The sequence below is a fragment of the Mesoplodon mirus genome (genome assembly GCF_964341445.2).
Source record: "Mesoplodon mirus genome assembly, chromosome: 1".
Lineage (NCBI taxonomy): Eukaryota > Metazoa > Chordata > Mammalia > Artiodactyla > Ziphiidae > Mesoplodon > Mesoplodon mirus.
Window position 1 is genome coordinate 65,658,420 of NC_138976.1, and position 18,779 is coordinate 65,677,198.

The following is an 18,779-nucleotide window of genomic DNA, read 5'->3' on the forward strand; positions in this document are numbered from 1 at the left end:
AATAATCCCTTAAAATAGCCCTTAAGGGCTTCCATGGTGGCGCAGTGGTTGAGAGTCCGCCTGCCGATGCAGGGGACGCGGGTTCGTGCCCCAGTCTGGGAAGATCCCACATGCCGCAGAGCAGCTGGGCCCATGAGCCATGGCCGCTGAGCGTGCGCGTCCGGAGCCTGTGCTCCGCAACGGGAGAGGCCACAACAGTGAGAGGCCCACATACGGCAAAAAAAAAAAAAAAAAAAAAAATAGCCCTTAAAAATTGTAGATTCCCTGACTTAAAATTATTTGTTGTTTGACAGAGCTTGTCAGTGTATGGTCAGAAGAGAGGATATGTGAAAAAAACAAAATATTTGAAAGAGTTTTTTAGAGGGCAAACAGGTCATTTGATTAAAGGGATATAATGTATGCAGTACAAATCACAGCATGAGGAAGATACTCATGTTTAATCAGAAGAATTAAGCTAATTATATTTTTGTATATTTAAATAATCTTAATAATAAGTTTCCTGTATGCTTACATGTATATTAAAATATATTTAAATAAAATTAAACTGTGCTTCAGTGACTGTTTTTTCCCACCTTTACTGAGATATAATTAACATATAACATTAAACAAGTTTAAGTTATACAATGTGATCATACACACACACACACACACACACACACACCCCACATCAAAGTGATTACCACAATAAGATTAGTTAACATATCCATCACCTCACATGGTTACCTTTTTCTCTGTGTGGTGCGAACTTTTAGTATCTACTGTCAGTAACTTTCAAGTATACAATACAGTATTGTTAAGTTACCATGCTGTACATTAGATCCTCAGAACTCAATCATCTTATAACTGAATGTATATATCATTTGACCAGTAATACCCATTTCCCTCGTCCTGCTCCTGGCAACCACTAATCTGATTTCTGTTTCTATAATTTGTTTTTTTTAGATTCCACATATAAGTGAGATCATACAGTATTATTTCTTTCTGCCTAACACCAAATATTAAATCCAAGTATTTATTTTTTCCATTTCCTGCTGAGAAAAAAAATACTTTCACTGGAATTATAACACTGGTTGTGTCACCAAAAGTACTGCTGAAATATTTGGTAGAGATAAGTGGGACACTGGGAAGCTGAAAAGTTGAAATGTCTTAATTTGAGTTGCTACCAAATTTTTGTCAGTCTCTTCAGGCACCTACAGCTTGGGAGATTTATCTCCTAGTTTTCTCTTATCAAAAGTTTTAATATCAGACCCTTTCTGGAAATAGAACCAGAATTACACCAAAACACATAGACATTCTCTAATGATGATCAGTCTACTTTGAGAGATACAAAGTTTTTTCCTCTCAAAAAATAGGGAGTTTTTGTTGACCATATTTGCCATTTTTTAATAAAAGGAGACATCCAGTATTTTGTATGTCAGTTTTTGTTTCAAACATAAGCATTTTTTAAGGAAGGCTAGGTCATTATTTTTTCATTTTTATCGGAGTACAGTTGATTTACAATGTTGTGTTAGTTTCTGCTGTACAAACAGCTGAATGTAAGCATTTTAGTCAACACATCCTCAACTTGTCTTTCCAAAGATTTTGAAATAAAAGAAGCTCAGTTTAAATTACAAAATTTAAATGTGGAATCTCAATATTCTTATCTTGTTTTTTGGATGTGTGCATTGTGAAATATACAGGTAACTGATATTAAAATTAAAGCAATATCAGAGTGGAGACGGAGAAACATGAACTCTACACATCAGTTATATTTTTGATCTTCAGATGTGCTTTTTTATCTAAAGAATCTAATACACATGTGTGCAAGTACATGCATACTTGCCCATACTTCCATTTCATCCTTAAAAATCTGTGTAAACTTTGTAGAGTTTATGTATACATATAAACAGTGTCACTCAGAAGACTTATAATATGTCACAAAAAATTTAGTTCAATATAAATGACTAAATTATCATGAAAACTTTATTTTTCTTCTATAAGGGTTTTATTAAGAATTGGGATGATAGGGCAGGTCAGAACCATGAAGGCAACAATTATTATCTTCTCTGAAGATAGCCTTTCCAAGCAACTTTAAACTCAATGCATTCCTACCTTGTCCATATGCCCCCTTTTTTTAAAAATTATTTCTTCTGAAATTACAATTATATTTGGATTTTGGACACTGGGTTAACATTTTTACCCTTTTATTCATCTGTCTCTATTTGACACTCACTGATAAATCTCATTTGTAAGTAGAAGTGCTCAATTCCAAACTTTTCCAGGTAATTCTATCTAGTCACTAGACTTGAATACTCTTCAGCTCAAGTGTGTGTTACATAGACCAGTCTCCAATCCCCACATTCCTATCTTCATCCGACTTAGCTTTAGTTGGCCTTGGTCATGCCTATGGACTTGTACTGATAAATACTGGTGTACTCTAGTGTGAGTGTACTAAATAACCATCAAATTTCCTTTTAAAAGTTGCAAATTGTCTTAGATAGATAAGTTGCTTATACAAATACCATGTAATGAGCCCTTGTTTCATTCTATTTTATATTTCACAGTGTACATATAATTTATGAACAATCTGTTAACATTGCAAGACCTACTTTTGTAGAATTTGAAATTATATCTATGGATATCAATACTTCAAATAATCTAAGGTCAAAAGTACAGATTTATTATTATCCTATACAATGGCAATCCTTACCTCATTGAAAATCAAATTATAATCCAAAAATAAATTGATATCCAAGGAATAGTCTTTTTTTGAAATAAAACTTCAATCCAAAATTGATATAGAAGATATTTTAGGTATGAGAGTGTGATGGATTTGCATATATATATATATATATATATATATATATATATATATACACACATATATACATACATATATATATACATATATATGATTTATTTAATAAAGAAGATGACAACAAATCTGGAATTAACTAACAAAATATTTAACATAAACTTGCAATTTATAAAATAGAATTATCTAAGGGATGAATATACTATATATTTTAACCTAGTAAAGCTTTTTAAATATTATATACATATATGTGCAATACATACATGCACACATATTTGAGTATTGTATTTCTAAAACTGAAACTGGCTGGGTATTATTCATTTCCACAGACCAAGGAAATGACATTAATTTAGCAATTTTATTTAGCTTTTGAGCACTATCAGCCATCGTAAATCACTTATTTACTTATTTACTTTCATTCACCAAATAATGTTGTACTTTAAAATATAAATATTACAAGATGTGGGAACATAAATATTCACAGTTTAGTAGAAAGTGAGGCAAACAAATAAATGCTATTGTCCATAAATACTATAAGTAAGGTTATACACAAATGAAGAAAGTGGTAGAAAAGAGGGAGTGACTGGCTTTACTTGTGGGATATCAAAGAAAACAATAGAGACTATATTCCAAGGGAATTATGAAATATGAGTGGGGAACAAGCCCAAGGGAAAGGGTATTCTAGGCCTACACAAACGATTGAGTCAGCCAGGTGTGTTCAAGAAATAACAAATTGTCTAATATACCAAAAGTAAATTGAGAAAAGAAGGAAGTTGGTAGCTGACAAGCCTTGATAGAAATATAGATATCAGATCAAGTATAACCTCATTTAGTGTACACAAGAGAGTACCATTTATTATACATGCAAATGAAATTCATTATATATTTTTAAAAAGGAAATACAGATTATATTTGGGCTTTATTCTTATCATATTAGTAACATATTAGAGGATAGATGTGGATAGTATGTGCAAATATAGCTACATGATTTTTCAGGAATTATGAAAAATAAACAAAATAAATGTCAGAAGGAAATGGAAGAACATGTGACAGTTACTACAGATATTAATTTACAGGCTTCCACAAATATATAGAGACTAAGACAGGAAAAGAAAAATAATACTTTTTAACACCTTTGTTGAAAACCAGTTGACCCTTTATGCATGGGCTTATTTCTGGGCTCTCTATTCTATTCCATTAGTCTATATGCCTGTCTTTATGCCAATACTAATCTGTTTTAATTACTATAGCTGTGTAATATTTTGAAATCAGGAAGTGTGATGACTCCAGCTTTGTTCTTCTTTCTCAAGATTGCTTTGGCTGTTTTTGGTCTTTTGTGGTATCATAAAAATTTTAAGATTATTTTTTCTATTTCTGTAAAAAGTGTCATTGGGATATTGATAAAAATTGCATTGAATCTATAGATAGTTTTGGGTAGTACGGACATTTTAACAATATTAATTCTTCCAATTCATGAACATGAGATAGCTTTACTTATTTGTGCCTTCCTTCATTTTTTCCATTAATGTTATGTAGTTTTCAGTGTATAACTCTTTACGCTGATTAAGTTTATCTCTCAGTATTTTATTCTATTTGATGCCATTGTAATGGGGAAAAGATAAGCTCTTCAACAAATGATGCTGTGAAAACTGGATATTCACATGCAAAAGAATGAAATAAACCCTCATCATACAGCATACACAAAGTCAACTCAAAATGGAATCAAGATTTAAATGTAAGATCTAAAACTCTTAGAAGAAAACACAGAGGACAAGCTTTATGACATTGGTCTACAAAATGATTTTTTGTATGTCACCCCCAAAGCACAAGCAATAAAAGCAAAAATAAACAAGTTGGACTACATCAAAATAAAAAGCTTCTGTATGGCAAAGGAAACAAACAACAGAATGAAAGATAATCTACACAAAGAGAGAAAATACTTGCAAATTACATATATATATATGCTAAAGGGTTAATATCCAAAATACATAAAGGACCTCTACAACTCAATAGCAAAAAAGAAACAAACAAATATCCTGATTAAAAAGTGGGTAAATTACTTGAATAGATATTTCTCCAAAGAAGACATGCAAATGGCCAAAAGGTATGTGAAAAGATGCTCAACATAACTAGTCATTAGGGAAATGAAAATCAAAACAGCAAAGAGATATGAAAAATATTTTAAGATAAGTTTTGGAAAGGATGTGGAGAAATTGGAACCCTTGTAAAATGTTGGTGGGAATGTACAATGGTTTGGCCACTACAGAAAAAGTAGTATAAAGTTTCCTCTAAAATTAAAAATAGATTACCATATCATCCAGCAATCCCACTTCTAGGTATAATCCAAAATAATTTAAAGCTGATTTCTGAAGAACATCTGCAGCCCCATGTTCATTACAGCATTATTCACTGTAGCCAAGATGTGGAAACAACTAAATATCCATCAATGGAAGAACTGATAAAGAAAATGAGGTATACACATACAATGCAATTATTCAGCCATAAAAAATAAGGAAATCTGGCCATAGGAAACAACATGGATGAACCTGAGAGACATTATGCTAAGTGAAACATGCCCATCACAGAAGAACAAATATTGCACGGTTCCACTTATATAAGATGTTTACAACAGTCAAACTCCTAGAAACAGAGAGTAGAATGGTGGTTTCCAGGGGCTGGATGGAGGGGGAGTGGGAGTTGCTATTAAAAAGATATAGTTTCAGTTATACAAGATGAATAAGTTGTAGAGATCTACTGCACATTATTTCTATAGTTAACAACGCTGTGTTTTGCAACTAAAATTTTAAGAGAGAAGACCTCATGTCAAGTGTTCTTACCATAATTAAAAAAAAAATCAAAACATCATTTTAGACACATGTGTGCCTCTGCTCCCTCTGAACTCTAGTTAAATGAGGTAAAAGAAACAATAATATATGTACATGTATACTGGCCAAGAGAACACAAAAGATGTCAACAAAATCCTGAGGATGGGAAAGTGAAGGACAAATGTTAAAAAAATTCATCAGAGGAGAGAAAGCTGAATTCTATGTAATGAAAGAGGGAAAGCCATAATTTTGTTAAGAGGAACTCCAGAGACTCAGTAAATCTAGGTTCCAGATGTCTAGGAAGGAAACAGTATAATGTGAGACCAAAAACAGGATGGTTTAAACACTATGTTAAGTTAGCTTATGAACCCCTCTCCAGCCCGGGCAACCAGGTAATTGCCCCTTCAGCAGAAGACTTGAGAGTTAATGTCTGCAGAGAATGAACATCAAAGAATTTGGACTTACAGAAGCAAGGCAGACTGAGAGTGGACATGAGGTTCTGAACTGAAACAAGCTGAACATATTGACTAACCTGATGTCCATCTATTTTCCCAATTATATCCCAAATTCTGACTAATTTGCTTAAAATCGCTAATAAGAATACTTGACTAAAACAGAAGATAACAGGTATAAATTTGTTTTTAGAAAAATATACAGTAAAACTCCTGTGTTTAAGTAGAAATATTCATAATAGTTGAATTATATTACACATGCACACACACACTAATTTGGGTGAAATGCTAAAAATACTAAAGTATACGAACCTAAATAAAGCTGAAATAACCATATTTGGAATGGGTGTTAGGAAGTGTTCTAACTTCATTCTTTTACATGTAGCTGTCCAGTTTTCCCAGCACCACTTATTGAAGAGGCTGTCTTTTCTCCATTGTATATTCTTGCCTCCTTTATCAAAGATAAGGTGACCATATGTGAAAGACAACCCTCAGAATGAGAGAAAATATTTGCAAATGAAGCAATTGACAAAGGATTAATCTCCAAAATTTACAAGCAGCTCAGGCAGCTCAATATCAAACAAACAAACAACCCAATCCAAAAATGGGCTGAAGACCTAAATAGACATTTCTCCAAAGAAGATATACAGATTGCCAACAAACACATGAAAGGATACTCAACATCACTGATCATTAAAGAAATGCAAATCAAAACTACAATGAGGTATCACCTCACACAAGTCAGAATGGCCATCACTAAAAATCTACAAACAATAAATGCTGGAGAGGGTGTGGAGAAAAGGGAACCCTCTGGCACTGTTGGTGGGAATGTACATTGATACAGCCACTATGGAGAACAGTATGGAGGTTCCTTAAAAACCTAAAAGTAGAACTACCATACGACCCAGCAATCCCACTACTGGGCATATACCCTGAGAAAACCATAATTCAAAAAGAGTATTATACCACAATGTTCATTGCAGCTCTATTTACAATAGCCAGGACATGGAAGCAACCTAAGTGTCCACTGACAGATGAATGGATAAAGAAGACGTGGCATATATATATACAATGGAATATTACTCAGCCATAAAAAGAAACGAAATTGACTTATCTGTAGTCAGGTGGGTGGACCTAGAGTCTGTCATTCAGAGTGAAGTCAGTCAAAAAGAGAAAAACAAATACCGTATGTTAACACATATATATGGATCTTAAAAAAAAAAGTTATGAAGAACCTAGGGGCAGGACGGGAATAAGGATGCAGACCTACTAGAGAATGGACTTGAGGACATGGGGAGGGGGAAGGGTAAGCTGGGACAAAGTTAGAGAGTGGCATGGATATATATACACTACCAAATGTAAAATCAATAGTTAGTGGGGAAGCAGCCGCATAGCACAAGAAGATCAGCTCAGTGCTTTGTGACAACCTAGAGGGATGGGATAGAGAGGGTGGGAGGGAGATGCAAGAGGGAGGAGATATGGGGGTATATGTATATGTATAGCTGATTCACTTTCTTATAAAGCAGAAACTAGCACACCATTGTAAAACAATTATACTCCAATAAAGATGTTAAAAAAAAAAACAAGGAAGGGCTATTCAAGTCAGTAGTCTCCTCATCAGTAATAACAGGTAACAGAAGACAATCAAAAAATACTTTAAAGTATAAAATAAGAGTTAATCTAAAATTATATCCAGTTACATATTGTGAAAGACATATTGAGGGAGTTTCTAATTAGAATCTTTGGAAGAACTATTGACCCATGTAGTTTCTCAAGAAGAAATTAATACAGAAGAAAGGATTGGCATGCAAGGAGCCATAGTTTACATAAAAAGGGTTTAACCATTTAGGAAGATCCAAAAGAATACTGACCATAGAAAGAATAACTTAATAGTATTAATCAAGTAAAATAGATAATAAAGAGTAAGCATAGAGAGTTTATTTTAAAAAGCACCGCTACAATCTCAGTGTCTTACCCAGAAAATTAACCTTGAGATGACACTCACTCATCTCTCACTTAAACTCAAAGCTGTCTTGCCACTGTTACATTTTTTTCCACTCTATAGCAGAAATAGTACATTATCCCCATGAAACTGAACAGATCAGTATCAACTCCAAGCTAGATTTCACTCCATTTCAGCCTATTCATGCCAATCTTCCAGAGACTCCCTTTGCTTCAGTTTTCTCATTTTATGAGCCTCAGTCCTAGTATTTAGTCAGATATCACTTACAATTTTATGTTCCACTTCAAAGATTTTTGACACTAGAATAAACCTGTCCCATATTTTCTTTATCATGTGTTGATTTAGGTACTTATTCTTCATTTACTCTTTGAAAATGAACTTAGTTGTCATTTTCTGCTGGTAGAACACTGTTGCCAGCCTTGTTCAGAATACAAACATGCAGATGCAAATATCCCACTACTCTGTGCTCCACACACCATGTTAGACATCTAGAGAGAAACCTATGATTCAATGGAGAGTCTGAATTGCATTTCAAAATTTTAGCATGTCGAATCTTGACATGATGGCTGTGCTTCACCAGATTCTTGACTGAGACAACAGCAATTTCTAATTTGAAAACTTAAGACAATCAAGTGTGGGATTTTGCATATTTCAATGCCAAAAATGAAGGAATAAATCCTATCATAAAAGAAAGAATAACATATTATGACACCAAGTTTACCTCATTCCAAAAACGTTCTGTTATATAGAAAGGTTTTAGCATAGTTTTTGTAAAGCAAATATTTTTAATCTATAATCTCATATTTCCCAAGTACTGCTATTAAGAAATCTTATACAGACATTATTTCAAGGCTTTGAAATAACAAAATCATTTTAAGAACCAAAAAATGTTTCAAACCACAAATAACTGTAATATTATATGACAATCCACATTTCTAATTTGCATCTTCTCTTACCAAAAGGAGTACAAATTAAATACCTTTATTTCTAAGGGGGCATAGCTCTTTCAGGATTCTTCAGAGAAAAAGAACAAATAGCATATACATATGAACATATTTTAGAATATACATTACTATAATATGTATTATATGTACATGAATTATTTATTTATTTATTTATACTAAGAAACCAGTTTATACGGTTTTGGAGTCTGTCATGTTCAAAATCTATAGGACAGGCCATCCAGCTGGAAACCCAGAAAATGATGCTGAAATCTTGAAAAAGAACTTCTTCTCTTGTAAAACTTGTTAGTACCCTTTGAGGTTTTCAACTGATTGGATAATGCCTAAGATCATTATGGAGTGTCATGTCCTTTACATAAAGTAACGTGATTGCAGATGTTAAGCACAGCTACAGATACCTTCACAGCAACACCTAGGTTGATATTTGATATTATGGCCTAGACAAGATGACAAAAACTAACCATCACACGATAGAAATGTATGAAGATATTAAAGATAATAATAGCCAGAGGCTATCAGCTAACAGCATTGCTTGCAGCTTACTGGAAAGTCTGTCCCTAGCTGACCCACGAGTTTTCCGTTACGCTCATATACACTTTTCAGTGCTATTTGAGAGCTCTAAAACTGTAAGCAGTGTTTTATAAACCAGATATGAAAAACCCAGAAGTAAACAAAACAATTACATATCCCCAAATTGAAGGAGCATCATTGACAAAGTACCAATATCAATGTTATAGGCTTACTTAAATTGCATCAAGAAGCCTAAAGGAAGAGGCTTGTGGAGAAACCTAATAATAAAAACAACAAATGCTTTTAATGTTCTGTTCAGAGCAAGAAGGAAAACAGAAAAGCTCACTGAAGTTTATGGAGTTTTATAACAGATAAATGACTTTAAATTGCCTTCCCCCATTTTGAGGATTTATTTTTCAAGGAGAATAACCAAGGATATTTAAAATAATAGAATTAACATCTTTTTGAGAAAATCAAAGTTGAGAACCCTTGAAATGATCCTATAATGTAATTCAACTTTTCTAGGTAATTTCTGTCCTTCAGATCCAGGTGGGACAATGTATAGAGAAATTTACCAAAATATCATTGATAATCTTTAAGGAATAATTGAGAACATGAGTGATACTTAAGATAAAAATCAATAATGCATAAATAATATTTAGAAAAGAAAGAAAATGCATCTCATACACCAGTGCTGTCCAATGTATTGCAGGGCATATTTGAAATATTAAATTCTCTAGTTGCCATATTAAAAAATACTGACAAGAAAAATATGAAATTAATATTAACATGTTTTATTCAATCCAATAGTCCAAAATAATATCATTTCTACATGTATAAAACTAATAATGATTTTTTAAACATTTTTATAGGGATATATTTTTGAAACCTGACATGCATTTTACACTTACAGCACATCACACTTTGTACACAAAATTTTCAATGGCTATTTAATAATTGAACTGAATACTAAAAGTTATTTTTTAAATAATTACATCTGCATTTGAATTTCAAATTTTCAGTTAAATTTGTCCAAGATAATAAAATTTACCATCACGTTTGTCAACTATTTTTATTAACATCAAATTCAAAAGTCTTCAATAAATTGAAAAGCAACTTTCAATTTTAAATATCAATATGTTCTTCAAATTTTTCTTTTAGTTTTTGAAGCCAACTTAAATAATACTGTTGATACTGATTCACTATAAATGTGTAATTTTTATATTTTTGCCTTATAAAATCTTTAATTTCAACTTAAATTTTTAAAGTTACATCACGTAAGGCTTTTCTATTGCTATAGTTTTATATTTAGCTCATTCATAAACAGGATGAAGACACGGAGCAAAAGTAAATTACACTGCCAATTTTTTTTTCCTTTGATTACTGAATATTCCCTTACATGCATTCCTTTTCTTTCAAGGTAAACTTAAACAGACGTTAAGAGTACAGTAATACATTTCCAGAACATAAATGATGCATATGGCAAAGAACACTAAATTGTTAAATTAATTGTCTTCTATTTCTTTAAGCAGTTCCATAAGCTCGCAATGATCCATAGTCTTTGTACATAAATACTGAATGATACTAACAACAGTATCCATAATATTTTCCATAGAATCTGCTAAGAAAACAACACATAAGTATTTTTAATCTGTATCATACAGTTATATGATTAATTAAAAGAAACATTAAGTTCTTCTCTTAAAATATTCCTAATTTCAGACTTTAACCTGAAATTTTTGGAGAAATGTATATTGTGATAGAAACAAAATTTATATATTTAAATAAGATTCTTCTTGACAAATATTAAAAACCCCACAAATTTAAATTTTTTAGGCTGTAGAATGACAATTTATTGTTGTAAATTTGAAGGCCTTTGGAGATAAGAGTTATCTGAAGTATTAATTGAGCCATGTCTCATCTCACATCATTAATATTAGATATTGTTATGAAGATATTTTATCATCATTTCTTGGCTTAATAAAAGACCTTTAATTTTTTGCAAAATTTCTTTAGCCTTTTCCTCTTAATATCTAACAAATTTCCATAACTGAAATAGTAATTTGTTTTACCATTTTTCTATTTAAAGTAGTTTCCTTTTTGTGTAAGAATCTGTGTCATTTTATACCTACCCAAGTTTATAAACTAGATCCTGAGGAAAAAATTTTAAATATTACAGCTAGATATTAAATTCTGATTCTAGGTAATTCAATTTATTGGTTGTTTTATTACTGTTGTATTGGAGATTCTTTTCAAATGCACTATGGATTTTCTAGAAGTGTTTCATTATTGCTTTATTTTTTATTTTCTTAAGGTAAAAGTTTAGGTTATTAATTTATTAGAGATCTTTTTTTAACAATTTTCATTTACAGCTATGGGTTTCCCTCCAAGGACTTCTTTCACTACATCTCATAAATTTTGGTATTTTTTAAATAGTTTTCACACATGTTAAATTATCTTTCCAATGTCCATTATGATTTCTTCTTTGATCCATTTCTTATTTTGGATGGTGTTGTTTAATTTTCAAATATCTGTAAATTTACACATTTCCTTTTGTTATTGAGTTTCAGTTTCATTTTATTGTGGTTGAAAAACATACTTTGTATAATTTCAGTCTTTTTACATTTACTGAGATGTGTCTTTGTGAACTAACATATGGTCTATCTTGGTATGTGTTCCATGCACACTTGAGAAGAATGTGCCTTCTGCTCTTGTTGGGTAGGTGGTGTGTTCCACATATGATGGCTATGTTTACTTAGTTTGCAATGTTGTTCAAGTCTTCTATTTCCTTGTTCTAACCATTATTGAAATTAGAATACTGACTTTTGCAACTATTATTGTTGAATAGTATCTTTCTCTCTTCAATTCCATCAGCTTTTACTTTATTTGACAGCTCTGTTTATCAGTGCACATATGTTTAAAATTATTTTTTGATAAATTCACTCTTACTATTACTAAATGTTCTCCTTTGTCTCTTGTAACCTTTTTATGTTTTATAGTCTATTTTACCTGATATATGTAGAGCCACTCTTTCCAACGTTTATCTTTTTTTAATTCATTTTTTCCAAGCTATTCTGTTTTTTAGTCCAAATATGTTTCTTGTGGACTGCACATAGTCAGATCATGTAATTTAATCCATTTTGATTATCTTTGTGTTTTAATTGGAGTGTTTAATCCATTTACATTTAATGTTATTACTGTTAGGTGGGATTTAATATATTTATCATTGGACCTAAAATTCCATCTTCCAATTTCTTAAGTATTTTGCAATATTTTGTTCAAAATTTAGATTTCCTACCTAGTTTTAATTTGATATCCTGGAGAAGATTTGGGATTATTTTCAGTGTCTGTATATAAAATTCATTTTGGCTATAACTTGTCATTTATAAAGTTCTTGGTCTTCAGTAGAGCAGCTTCTCTCTTTCCCTCTCTCTCTCTCCTCTTTATTCCTCATTGCATAGAGTTTAAACTGAAAATGAATCTCCTTCTGCACAGCACCTTTGTTCTCTTAGTTTTATCAGTACACATCTCCTGGCTATAAAGGAATCTCAGAATGCTCTTGTTTTGTTATTTAATATATGATTAGTTAGATTCATACACAAAAACCCATCAGATAGGAAACAAATGCTGTTTGGTTTTCACTGCTGATTTCAAAGATCTAATTAAGAGCTATTTATGAAACACAAAAACAACTAAGAAAAATATCTTTCGACAAGGTAAAGAAATTGTCAATTTTGTTCATGACTTGATTTGCCTGTGACAAAATAGTCCAACTCTGATTTTATTACAGAGATAGACTTAGTAAAACATAGAATGGAAAATAAATAAGCATTTTATAATAAAACTCTAAAGAGTAAATTTTTTCTGCTTCATTTTATATTGAAATCCTTACTTTAGAATTCTTTAACATTCTCATATATGGCCACTAACATCTATAACAGTTAAAATGTAACCAGGTGTAGGGAATATATTTATCAAAATGTAGTGGAGTGTATTATCTTGTTTTCTTTTTATAGGAATATTTAGTCATATATATTACTCTATTCATAGACTGTGTGTGGTGTATTAGCATGTGTATAAATTTGTTAGCCCTCACACAGTATACAGCTCAGTTTTAATCACTTCCAAGGTAAGGTTTTTGTTTACCAGTCTTTAGAAATTAATCACTGTCATTGCATTGTTAAGAGAAAAAATAATAAGACATTGATGAAGTGGCTACAATTTGTGCAGAGTGTATAAAAATTAGATTATGCAGAACCAGACCAAAAGCTTAAATTTAGTACTGCAGTAAGCTTTTTCTGGCTGCCAGATGAAAAACTGGTGTTCAGGAAGGAAATAGACATCTCTTGCAAATACAAAATAGGAAAATTCTTCCACAGTTATGTTTCAAAGGAAACTCTTTCTGTGTATAATAGACACTCTGCTGCCTATTTCAAGGAAAAAAGGTAAGGCAATAATAAGGTTGTTCAAATTTCTATAGTGTGACTTGCTATTATTAATGTAGTGAAGGGTATATCTCTTCTAATTAATTTGGCAGAGGTATGTTAAGAATCCAGATAGATGAAACATTTCTTTTCACTCAAGGAAAATAAATGAATAAAAGCAAATTAGTTTTTAAAAGGTGACATTTAAAAATAGATCCCCCAGCAGATTTACTTGTATTCCATTCCATGTAATAGCTTCTTATAATAAATAAATAATAATAAAAATAGATACATAAATAAATAGATAAAAAAAGAAAACACAGACACATATATATATATTTTTACTAACTTTGTGCCAGGCACTGTACTCATCCAATTTCCATAACAATTCAAAGAGGTAGGTCTGTTATTATCTCTCACTTTACAGATGAGTGGATTCAGGAACAATAAGTAACTTGTCCAAGGTCACGGAGCCAGAAAGCAAAGGATCTGTGATGTGAATCTAGGAATGCAACTTCAACTCTTTGAACAGTTACCCTACATCTGTTTGAGTTGTAATATTTTGCAACTGGCATTCATTCATTTATTCCTTTATTCATGTAGTAAGCATTTATTGAGAAGCAACTACGAGCCAAACAATGAACCAGTATTGGTGGTGGTGGTAGGGTAGTGGTGGGAGGAGGTTGTTTGTTTGTAATCTTGAAACAAAACTAAATATGTCAGTCAAAATTATAATCATTTCTTACTATAACTCAGTTTGAGAAGACTGAGGATGTATGTTTGCATAGTGTAGCTAACCCTCTTTTACAGGGTAACTGGAAATATTTGGGATTCTGGCACAGACTGAAGGTTTTGGATAGTTTGGTTAGAAGTGGGTGAGATTAACACAATAAACTTGAGCACGGAGAAAGTGTGACAGCTGCCCATGCTCCAGGGTAAGCATGAAAAACAATGGAACACCCAAACTATTATGTACAAAGAGAAAGAGGACAAGAATGGAATCTAAAGTCAAAGGTCAGAAACAGGAAACAGGGAAGACAGAATGGAGTTAAATCCAAGCTCAGAAAGATTATCTTGACTAAATGACTAGGAGAAAAAGAGGAGCCACCTGCAAAACCTGTTGTAAGAAGGGGATGGTTACTGGCTCAGAGTTGTCTTGACCATTCTCCATTAGCATTTTCAGATTATTCTGTTTCCTTTCCTTTGTAAATGACCATATTCCTTTAGGCTCATCCTATCTTATCACACCACTTTTAGCACACTCCATGTTTTTCCTTTCTCTTGATCTATATCCATTTCTCCCTCACATTCAGAGCTCCCAGGTAGATCATGCAGTTCCATATTTTAAAAGTTTTAAAACAAGAAAATCTAAAATATACATTACTTAAGCCTAAATACCTATTTGGCAAAACTATTTAAACATAGAGCAAGAGAGTGCTTAACAAATTAAGGATTATTTTATCTCTGAGAAGGGGTGAAGCAGGGAATAGAATGGATGTGAACTGAGAGGGACCAAGAAGGGCTTGAAAGCTAAGGAAAATAGTCTATTTCTTAACCTGAGTGGTGTATAACTGGAAATTCATTTTATTAATCTCCTTTAAACATGTCATATATCCTAATTTTTATTTTATAATTATTATTAAAAACATAAGAGGGCTTAGCTATCCTCCCCAAAGGGGTGGAAATATATGTAATATATATGTATAGTATATGTAATAATGCCAAGAAAGTGTGAAATAACAGGATCTAGTTGGAGAAAATTGCAAGTAATTCTCTGTATGTGTAGAGGAGATAGTAAGTGGAGTCAAGTGACTAGGTAGGAATCAGAAATGAATGGTCTTGAGAGTTCTGAAATTTGACCTGAACCCAAAAGCTACAGGTAACCATGGAAAAATATTAAAGAAATAAAGAGTAATCAGATATTTTATTAGAGTATGACAAAATATAATATTATTTATATATTGGAAGGTTCTAAACATTTCATACATTCAACAGATATTTACTGAGTATTTGCTACACATAGTCTAAGTACTAGGGAATGAAGAAAAAGACAAACATGATCACCTTTGTGGAACTTGGATTCTCATATCAGAAGACAGTTAATAAGCCCACAAACAAATTAAATATATGCTGTTTTGTTATAGTAAAAAGTGGCACAGAGAATCATAAAGAAGAGAATATGCATGCAGAACAATTAGGACACTAAATAGGACACTTAGCAAAGGTCTAGCAAGACAATAGAGCAAAGAGGAGGTGAAGGAGGGAGCCGTGAAATGTCAGAGCAAGTAGCATCCCATGAAGAGTAAGTACCAGTTACATCGTGTTGGGGGGTCTCCCTGCTGAGCTTGAAGGAGAACACAGAGATCATTTTGAAAAGATCAGAGTAACTGACAGGGAGAGTGAGAAGAGGTGAAATGGTGAGGTGGCAAACACCATAAAAAGAGTTGGAGCCATTGTAATGACTTTGGTGTATGCTTAGTGTGATGAAAGCTGTTAGTTTACAGAAAAGAAGTGATTTGTTCTATTACGTTGAAAATTGTTGTGTTGTGGAAACAACTGGAGGTTAGTCTACCATAACAATCCAGGAGATAGATAGTGGATTGGACCATGACAGTAGCAGTGTTAGTAATGAGGATTCTGGATATAAATTAAATCTGCTAGAATGTGCTGACTAATAAGTGAGGAGAGTGAGAGAGAGAAAGGAAGTGATGCAGATTTTATTTATTTTTTGCCCATTTGATCTCCTGAGTATTAAGAATATTTGAGGGAGAGGGGGAAGATGGCGGAAGAGTAAGATGCGGAGATCACCTTCCTCCCCACAGATACATCAGAAATACAACTACACGTGGAAAAACTCCTACAGAACACCCACTGAATGCTGGCAGAAGACCTCAGACCTCCCAAAAGGCAAGCAACTCCCCACATAGCTGGGTAGGGGAAAAGAAAAAAGAATAAACAGAGACAAAAGGATAGGGACGGGACCTGCACTAGTGGGAGGGAGCCGTGAAGGAGGAAAGGTTTCCACACATTACAAGCCCCTTCACAGACGGAGGCTGTGGGTGGTGGAGGGGGGAAGCTTCAGAGCCGCGGAGCAGAGCGCAGCTACAGGGGTGTGGAGGGCAAAGCGGAGAGATTCCCACACAGAGGGTTGATGCTGACCAGCACTCAGCAGCCCGAGAGGCTTGTCTGCTCACCCGCCGGGGTGGGCGGGGCTGGGAGCAGAGGATCGGGCTTCGGAGGTCAGGTCGGATCCCAGGGAGAGGATTGGGGTTGGCAGCGTGAACACAGCCTGAAGGGGTTAGTGCACCACGGCTAGCCAGGAGGGAGTCCGGGAAAAAGTCTGGACCTGCCAAAGAGGCAAGAGACTTTTTCTTCCCTCTTTGTTTCCTGGTGCGCAAGGAGAGGGGATTAAAAGCGCTGCTTAAAGGAGTTCCAGAGATGGGCGTGAGCCATGGCTATCAGCACGGACCCCAGAGATGGGCATGAGATGCTAAGGCCACTGCTGCCGCCACCAAGAAGCCTGTGTGCGAGCACAGGTCACTATCCACACCTCCCCTCCCAGGAGCCTGTGCAGCCCACCACTGCCAGGGTCTCATGATCCAGGGACAACTTCCCAGGGAGAACACACAGCATGCCTCTGGCTGGTGCAACATCATGCCGGCCTCTGCCGCTGCAGGTTCACCCCGCATCTGTACCCCTCCCCCCCCGGCCTGAGTGAGTCAGAGCGCCCAAAGCAACTGCTCCTTTAACCCCGTCCTGTCTGAGCGAATAACAGACGCCCTCAGGTGACCTACACGCAGAGGTGAATCCAAATCCAAAGCTGAACACCGGGAGCTGTGTGAACAAACAAGAGAAAGGGAAATCTCTCCCAGCAGCCTCAGGAGCAGCGGATTAAATCTCCACAATCAACTTGATGTACCCTGCATCGGTGGAATACCTGAATAGACAACGAATCATCCCAAATTGAGAAGGTGGACTTTGAGAGCAAGATATATTATTTTTTCCCCTTTTCCTCTTTTTGTGAGTGTGTATATGTATGCTTCTGTGTGAGATTTTGTCTGTATAGCTTTGCTTTCACCATTTGTCCTAGTGTTCTGTCCGTCCGTTTTGTTGTTGTTGTTTTTTCTCTATTTTTGCCTTTACTTAAAAATTTTTTTTCTTAATAAATATTTTTTATTTTAATAACTTTATTTTATCTCACTTTATTTTCCCTTTCTTTCTTTCTTTCTTTCTTTCTTTCTTTCTTTCTTTCTTTCTTTCTTTCTACTTTTTCTCCCTTTTATTCTGAGCCATGTGGATGAAAGGCTCTTGGTGCAGCGGCCAGGAGTCAGTGCTGTGCCTCTGAAATAGGAGAGCCAATTTCAGGACACTGGTCCACAAGAGACCTCCCAGCTCCATGTAATATCAAATGGTGAATATTTCCCAGAGATCTCCATCTCAACATCAACACCCAGCTTCACTAAACGAAAAGCAACTACAGTGCTGGACACCCTATGCCAAACAACTAGCAAGACAGGAACACAACCCCACCCATTAGCAGAGAGGCTGCCTAAAATCATAATAAGACCACAGACACCCCCAAAAAAACCATCAGACATGGACCTGCCCACCAGAAAGACAAGATCCAGCCTCGTCCACCAGAACACAGGCACTAGTCCCCTCCACCAGGAAGCCTACACAACCCACTGAACCAACTTTAGCAACTGGGGACAGACACCAAAAACAACGGGAACTAAGAACCTGCAGCCTGCAAAATGGAGATCCCAAACACAGTAAGATAAGCAAAATGAGAAGACAGAAAAACACAGCAGATGAAGGAGCAATATAAAAACCCATGAGACCTAACAAA